At 43.3% G+C, this 9,199-nt stretch overlaps 1 long non-coding RNA gene across 1 annotated transcript; it reads left to right on the forward strand.

Moving 5' to 3' along the window:
- Window positions 1-1,073: 1,073 nt before the first annotated feature.
- Window positions 1,074-6,893, forward strand: LOC146855170 (uncharacterized). The gene is made up of 3 exons (XR_014980795.1): window positions 1,074-1,194; window positions 1,566-1,688; window positions 6,635-6,893. It is a non-coding gene; the product is annotated as an uncharacterized LOC146855170 (long non-coding RNA).
- Window positions 6,894-9,199: the final 2,306 nt, after the last annotated feature.

The raw sequence follows: 9,199 nt of genomic DNA on the forward strand, positions 1-9,199 counted from the left end.
ATTAGTTCAACACTTCCTAGACAAACAACACTCACAAAAGGACCTTAGGTGGTGTATTCTGGAGAAAGTGAAGTGTCTGGCAGTCCTTCCTGTTGAAACTACTTGAAAAAGAAGAGAAACGTTCTGGATTTGTACCTTGAATAGTGTAAAACAGGGACTGAATGAAGATATTGTTTGGAGAGTCACCAGAACCCGGTAACTCAGTCTTCTTTAGTATCTTGTTGGCAATCATCATACATTTCTTTACCTTTAGTGGACCCTTCAGCTTACTTACTAATCGTATTTTCATCTATGTGTCCACTGGAATGACACATATGCAGGTCCCCATCTCTGGTTCCGCACACTCGCGATGTAGATCTCTGGTCCCGCACACTCACGATGTAGGTTACTGTGACCAGTATGAATTTCTATTATTTACTTTCTGACTTCGACATAGGATAATATATGTGTTTGGTAACTTAGCCCACTGTTGATGGTAAGTGTTCATTAGAACACGTACTAGACTTACCACCTTAAACATACTATAGATAGGAGAATTACCATTCTGTAACACACTGCATCCTCTTCACCCCTGTTGTTTCTCATTTGTGCCTTTTGGGCAACTAAAGTATGGGTACTTTTTTAAAGGTAGTAAAATCTTTTTTACTCTTGTTATCTCCAGCTGTACAGCTTGACAACCCCCTGCTCACATGTCCAGTCAGGGCGTCTGTTTGTTTTAAAATGTCTCGCAACCTTTTGTAGATCGTCACCTCTGTATAATTCTGCACAGGGAAGTAGAGAGCGCATGTGTGCAATAGCTTCTGCTTGGGGCTCTTGCACAGAGGTATAGTTCGGCAATTATTGCAAGCTTAAGCAAGAAGTGAACGCACTCACTTTAGACCATTACATCTACAATTACCACCCTTTATTGGGCGGTGTATTGATTTTCACTGAGCGGCACCTTAAATTGATTCCTCTCATATTTTTGCCTCATTACAGGAGCGTTTGAGACTACTCTAAGATGGCGCTGTTGCTCTGCCTCCTTGTCCGATATCAGTTTCTATCATGCATCATGTGACCATGATCAGTCCACGCGTCATCTCAGAGTGCTGTCTTTATAAACTTGTGTTAGCGTGTGCCGCCATCCACCCCGTTGGGTTACCTTATGGCCCACGCGTAATCGACTGACAGACGACTTCGTGTCTGAAAGCTTCGGTGAGTACATATTCCATACCTTGCACATCCCGCACTTGTGCATTCCGATGATCCGTGGTTGGTTTTTAGCCCCCAGTCCTATTTTGTAAGATACTTCGTCCTTATGGTTGATTTACCATTAGCAACTATAGACGGGTATTTTAGTCTGTATTCCTGTAAATCTAGCTGCCTTCCCTTTGCTTTGAGTACGTTCATTAAATATTTATGAGCTCCAACTATCGATAATTCACTTCGATATTGTAGCATATTCGGCACATGGGCCGAGCTTCATTTAATTTTATAAATTTTTGTTATGTTTTTTGTAATTTGCGCATGACTTTTTCTTAGCCAAGTTATCTAGGGCTAATATACTTTACGTAATCCCCCTACAGAGCCCACTCGGCACTGACCCTGACGAGTTAACATTATAATATGGAACATTTAAGAAGCTGTGCGTGACGTTGCAACTAAATGAAATCAACACATTTGAATAGTGCTTGGTCGTATGTAACTAGGTACGTTGATATCTGTGATTATACTACCTTCCTTCCAGATAGGCTGTAATGTGATTTCTTTTACCCACAGGAGTTTAAACCTCTGTTGTCAATTTAACCTAGATTATAAAACACACGCGGGCCCTAGGTAAGACACAATTGACTCCCCCTGCAAATATTTGTATTTATTAACTGTAGCCCCCATTGCTCATCACATTCTCTGGGCCATTTAATTTTACAGTACGTGTATTACCAAGATAACACGGCCACACATGATGCCTACAGTTAGTGGCCTTGTCTGTTGATACAACCTTTGTATCAACATCATTAGTAAGTACTCTACAATAAATATCAATATCTAATAAGTGGCAGTCACTAACAGACACAGGGTAGTTACATGGTGAGCTCTACCTCTTTTTATGTAATCTTTTCATCTTTTGTTTGTGTGGTTTCTTCCTGGTTGCCTATTGTGCTACAGGGTCTCTACTTCTTCCTTATCCCAATCGCAGCACAAAACACAAACTCCTCAAGCTAATGATAACCCTACGGTTTTTATGGTTTGCGTCCCCAAGGCAAATGTGCACGAGGACGAGGAATCATTAAAAAATAAGGTTACTCACTGGATCCGCCACACTAGGGGCTGTCGATCGCTAATAAGAGATGATATAATTAGGGCACATAGACGATGCTCGGCTGACAATAACACAGACACCATCGAGCTCACCCTGGCTAGTTATCTAGTGGTAGAGGGTCTACTAGCACTCGAATTTAGATCATCCTCTCCAGACTCATCCTCTATACAATTCAGGCGCTTCCCTCCTACCATCTCAGAAATATCTAGGACAAGGGGTGGGATACTAGATCCAACAAAAGCTGATAAATCCACTCTCGATAATATTGACTGACTAAGATCTGCCATTAACCCACCCAAAAAATTGCTTACTTCGACCAGCGGCTCCTCCAGTGCTGCTGCAGAATTGACATACTGCCCATCCTCTAATATTATTCCCCTCAATCATGGCGACATAAAGATCGAATCCCTACCACATGACCTGCCTACTCTATTGCCTCATCCATTAAGCAATAAACTCAAAATAATTTCATGGAATATTGCCGGCCTCAGAGACAAACTTCCTCTCCCAGACTGGAACCAATACATCGATCTTTATGACATATGTATTTTCCAAGAGACCTGGAGCCTGGTTCCATTGCACAAATCTGGCTACACTTGTTACTGTGTCCCAGCTATATCTACTGGGCGAGGGCGTCCCTCAGGAGGACTTATAATATGGGTGAACATCGCACTCACTTGTAGGGCTTCTCAGTTTTCTATTCTATCACCAGACGTGATTCATCTATCTCAGAGAGGGGCAAAAGGTGGGCACGCTATCGAGCTTTTCAATGTCTACATCCGAGGTACCCCTGGCGGCTGTAAGTCGCCGACTATTACAACCTTGGGAGATGTACTTTCCTCTTGTCGATCTGACTCTTTCTTTCTGGTAGCAGGCGACTTGAACTGCACGTATGAACCTTGGGACACCGAGGACCTATTGGAGATAGAGGTTGAGGACGCACAGTGGGGCATACCACCCCTATCAATATCCCCAATCAAGAAGTGGACCCAAGTGGCAATCCAATTGAATGCACTAACATTGGAACACGGCCTGAGAGCCGCTAATGGCCGATTGCCATCCGACATCCAAGGTGCTACCACTTTTAACAGAGTGTCCAGTCCCCCTCGAATCGATTACATCTTGATTGACCGCAGACTTTGGCAAATTGCAGTGGATTTGGTTATAACACCTACCGTCGACAGTGACCATAACCCTTTGTGTCTGACCATGAAGAACCCTTGGTGTCTTCACTCACCAAGTTCCGGCACTAGACCTACCATGTCCCCTAAGGAAGTCATTCCATCAAACTCTAAGAGACATCTCAAATGGTCTAAAATCTCCTCAGATGACCAGAAGCTTCTGACCATCAAGGAGATCTTATTAAACAAAACTGCGGAACTTCAGGGAGTAAGTGACGACACAGATGGGTACCTTAGGGCTGGGAATATTTATAGAGACTCAGTTGAGATGATCGGGTCACTTTTTTGGGCACCTACTTCTTCCAGAAATTCTAATAAGCATAAAGCTCCTGACTCTTGGTATAACACCGAGTGCAGGCACAAAAAGAACAATCTAATACTTGGTGTCAAAAATCGTGAGTGCCTTCAAGTACAAACTGCCAGGAAAGAATATAGAAAGGCAGTGTTGGGAGCCAAGCAAGTTTGGGAGGAATCCCGTTGGTTGGCCCTCAAAACCGCAAGCCTGGCCAAAGACGGAAATGCCTTCTGGAACCTCTGTAGATACTCAAGAGGTTGTGACCCTGATGTAATCCCAAACCACATCACGAGTCTGGAGTGGTTTGACCACTTTATGAAACTCTACTCTGGGGAGGACACTCAAAACCCCCGGCTTGTTGCACACACTGCAACGACTATCCCCACCCTCGAGGGATATGCTTCTTTTACAGAGATGGAAGTAGAGATTGCCATTAACAAAATAGTACCAGCAAAGGCCCCTGGACCCGATGGTCTCCCCGGCGACTTGTATAGATTGGACCTCAAACATTGGGCAAAGTTTTTTGCTATCTTTTTTAATGCTCTTCTTAAGGGGTCACCCATCCCAGATTCTTGGAAAGGAGCCGAGGTGATCCCAATATTCAAAAAGGGTTCCAGGGAGGACCCAGCCAACTATCGACCCATCATCCTCATTGACGCTGGTCAGAAGGTTGCTGGCAGGGTCCTGCTAGAAAGAATCCTGCTGTGGGTTAATGAGAATAATATTCTCTCCCACTACCAAGCGGGATTTAGATCAAACATAAGCACAATCGACCAGGTTTTCAGACTCCTCCTTTAATACTGGAAGTTCGTTTTGATTGGCAAGGGCAGCCTCCACCTGGTGTTTATAAATCTGAAGACTGCCTTCGATCTGGTCCCCGAGATCGTCTATGGCAGGTCTTGAGGGATATGGGCCTGCCCTCCCCTGTCCTCGACCTTCCGGTTCGGTTACACGAAGACAATTATGCCCAGGTGAGGTGGGGCTCTCAGACCCAGAAGACTGCAAAGATCCCTGTAAACAGGGGAGTCCGACAGGGCTGCGTATTGGCCCCCACCCTTTTTTCTTTGTTCGTAAATGGGGTGGTGAAGTTCCTACAAGATATCCCTGCTGACGCCCCGGCATTGGCTGGTGATCGAGTCCCCACATTATTATTTGCCGACGACACCTTGCTAATCTCCAAAACTCCGGTAGGGCTGCAAAAGCTCCTGGACAGATTTTACTTGTTTTGCAACCTGAGAGGTCTAAGCATTAATACCTTAAAAACTAAGCTCCTCTCGTTTAATTCACAAAAACCTTCTAAAGCTATCCCCAAGCTTGATGGTGCATCCTTGGAGCTTGTCAAAACATTTGACTATCGAGGTATAAGAATCTCCGATAGATTGAGCTGGAGACCCCATATCGACAAAATGCTGCTAAATCACAAACGAGCGGCGGGATCAATTATCAAAGAACATCGTATCTCGCATAGCAGACCAATCGCTCCCGCGCTGGTGATTTATCAGGCAAAAGCCGTTGGATCGGCACTGTACGGTGCCGAACTTTGGGGCTTCGACAATCTTGAGGACATCTCCAGGTCTGAAAACAAATTCTTGAGAGAGTTGGTCTCACTCCCAAGGGGAACCCCACTCAAGCCCCTTTTTAGTGATATGGGTAGACGCACGATAAAAGACATGGCAAGATTACGACCCCTGCTCTTTTGGGCTCAATTATGGCGTACCCCAGAATTAGTGAAACACACTGAGGGCCTAAGAGAAGTAATGAATTCACCGGGGTCTCATAAAATCACTTGGCTATGCTGTATTAAGAAGTCTCTCCTGTCGCTAGGCCTTAGAGAAGTTTGGGAGCAAGGCGCACCCCTGCGTAAAGCGGCCCTGAAAAAAGCCTACTGGACATGGATAGACACACAGGAATTAAGTAGTTCCAACTTAGGCAGCCTGACTGAAGCTTTCTATATACATAAACAGGCTGTGAGTCTCGAGCCGTATTTGGATTTTGTACAGAACCCTAGAGATAGATCGCTGTATATTCAATTTAGACTCGACACACTGCCAACTCGCGAGTGCACTAGCAAATGGAAGCCACCCCACCAAACCCTGCCCACTTGTCTGAGTTGCAGTGGGTTGGTGGAAAACACGGCGCACATCATGTTCGAATGCCCAGCTTACAAAAAACCTAGAAGTCGCTGGTTGGGACCCGTATGTCGATTGCTGGGTACGTCAAACTACCGGGTCGCACTGAGAATATTACGCTCCGACACCAGCCCAGTGCTAGTTTGTGGTGTGGCAAAATTCCTTGGGTGGTCTTGGAATATTAGGGCCAAATGCTTACACCTTCAATAATGAGTTTCTTTTTTTTTTCTTTAACATGATTTTATTGTACAAATGTTTTTGTGAAATAGTTTTTTCTACCATGAAATGTAACATTCACCACTTTTTAATGAATATATCGTAAATTGATTTTTAACGTACATTCCCCAAATTGTTACATTTTGTACGCCGGTGTCAAGAAGCTATGCCCCTCTTTTCGATATATTGCACTTTACATGTCTGTATACCAATGCTTTTATGATACAATTTTATCAAAATAAAGCTTTTTGACTGACTGGCTACAGGGTGGTTGGTGCACCGCTCTATTCTGTCTGTGTATTTCTTAAGATATTATGTTTTCTCCCATAGTAAGTATGGGGAGATATATATTTAACTTTTCTGTTGCATATTTCACAATGTTCGGTGTTTCATGGTTTGGGTTTCTTTTTTTACAGTTCTGACTAAGATTTGAACTGTTTGTCCAGTATTAAGGTCCAATCAATTGTTTTGTCCTATGCATGGGCACTGAATACATGTTGTTTATACCTTTCAGGTATCCCCTGGGTGTTATAGTGTCTCTCTGGTATCTGGCTAAGGTCCTGAGGAAGGTGGCGCTACCATCTCTTTTATATCACCGAAACGCGCGTCGATCAATTTGGTTCAGATCCTGCTGTACATATTCACTCTATATGGAGACTGTGCAAACTTTTAACTCCCACTTTCCAGATATATGTCTTTGTGTATGCTGTATGAGTTTGCATGAGGTTGGATGTTTGTGGTGTAGTATGTATGAATCTCTTTTATGATTCTTCATTTGGGGGTTATCTATTTAAGAATGTATTGCATTTAAAATTGAATTTTATGTATTAATTCTGTTCATTTGTATGTACATGTATATAAAAATAATTCTATATTAAAAAAGGAGAAAATAAGTAAAGCAATTTTTTATATATACAAAAGAAGTTAAATTAACAATGATGAAATCACCCAAAAATATTTTTGAACTTTGTTGCTGTAATGACATTGTTGGTTAGCCCATGCTGAATTCAATTTCAGATTTTGTGAAAGAAATATAGGTCATGAGGGAGCTTTCTTTATTGTGTTGCTGTTTTCCCCTCTTCTCCCTGACCTTAAATTATCTCTTGTAGAGGGGGTCCCCTTTATCTGCATAACTATTCTTGGGTCAACATAGCTGATGCAACTTGTCCCTCAACATCATTCAAATATGTTTTGCACACCATTGCCATGTTACCAATCACAACTACTAATGTGTGATGCGATTTGTACATTTTCATGATCAGATTTGTCATACTCTCGACACTCCTGTGTCTATTTCTGAGCATCAGCTACATGATCATCAGGAGTCACAAAATGGAAAGCATCCACATGTGTCTGACAAGGGCAGTAAGACCCCAAAGTATGATTTTTTGTGTCTTAATAATACATGAAACAGTGCTTTAAAATCTAAAATATTGAACCTCAGTATATCTGAGACTGCCTACAAGAACCATGTTCATGATATGTATCACTCTCAGAGTCACACAGAGGCACACCATGTTGTATGCCAGAAGTATGATTCACCACACATGGGAGTAATTGCATTTAAGAAAAACATATTGGAACATGTCACAGTAGTCAGAAAGATGTTGTGTGCTTCATGTATGGAGTCAAAGTCCTAGCTTGTCATAACCATAGTAAAGTCTGGCATTGTCCTGTACTGTTCTGCCAAAAGGAGTCTAGTATGACCTCTTGACTGATTACACATACTGTGTGTTGGCCCTGCCCTTTGTTTAGATGTGAAATCAGCCTGACTCCTGAACCAAGCTAATTGTACAAGCACTTTAAAGCATGTGTGTGTGATGTAATCCAATGCATGTGTACCTGCACAGCAATGTTTCTGACGACCTCTATCCTGTAGTAATGGGCATCTTGCAAATGTTACTTCTCCAAAAAGCATTTCACTTTGTTGTAAAAGCCAAATGTCATGCAAATGCAGTCCATTCAGCATCTGTGTCATCCATCCAGATCAACACTCAACTGAGGCAAAGGATTTGGAAAGCTATTGTCAGGAAAGTGCGGACCCAGGGAGTCTTTCGCCGGCGCAGCTTCCATTGCCAGAAGAGTTGGGAGGATCTCAGATGTTGGAGCTGAAAGAACACCCTAGTCCAGCTGGGAAAATCCTTCCCACTTTCAAAGGGCAGGGGCCGGACCCTGACTCCCCTCATGGCCAGTATACTGGTGATTTCCTACTCTGAGCTTGATAGCCAGTTGAGGGCCCAACAGCAGCTAGGAGGGGGTGAACAGAGCCCTGGACTTATGAATCAACGCCTAAGCACACTTGTAATGTCATAGGTACCCCTAAAGTGATCTATCTGTATTGTGACCAATGCCAATTCACATTACAGAGTACATGCCTGTCTAGTGTTGTGAGGCTTGGCATACATATGCGTGTTAGACCACTCTCAACACTGCAGTATGCAATTAAATGCATGGCTCTTCATGGCATGGTCTTAGTGTCCAACATAATAGAAGTCGGCTGTAAAGGTCTCAAGGACGTATGTGTGAGGTCTAAGTACAGCATCATACGTCTCATTACTTATAGTGATGTGAGGACATGGGTGGTTTTTCACAAATACTCATCGACATGAGTGTCTTGAGACAATATAAATCTGATGTAATGGTCTGATATGCTTGGTCTGAGGGCTCGCAAAACAGTATCACATAGGGAAGTCCCATGCATCTGATTTTTCAATTAATATTAACGGTACACATGAGTCACGTGAGCGCACCTAACAAGATGGTCGCAGCCAGATAAGTCTCCTCAGTAAGCCCGCATTTCCAATGATTTTAAAGACATTTTCAGGCTTTTCTCACCTTTTTAAATGAGTACTGCTTTGTTCCTGTGGCCAGCGCTTCCTGGAAACATCATTTTGGTGACCTTTTGGGTATTCTGAAAGGCTTTTGGTCGTACTGTGCCTTCCAGCGAGCTGTTCCTGTGGAGTGTTGCTGGAGTTTTCTGTCAGGAGGGCAGAGACATATAAAGGAAAGGGCAAGGCTGTGGCCTTAACAACACCCACAGCTGGTTCTAGCTGCTGCACAGTCTCCTGCTCTGGTGATA

The sequence above is a fragment of the Triturus cristatus genome, chromosome 4_1 (genome assembly GCF_964204655.1).
Source record: "Triturus cristatus chromosome 4_1, aTriCri1.1, whole genome shotgun sequence".
Classification (NCBI taxonomy): Eukaryota; Metazoa; Chordata; class Amphibia; order Caudata; family Salamandridae; genus Triturus; species Triturus cristatus.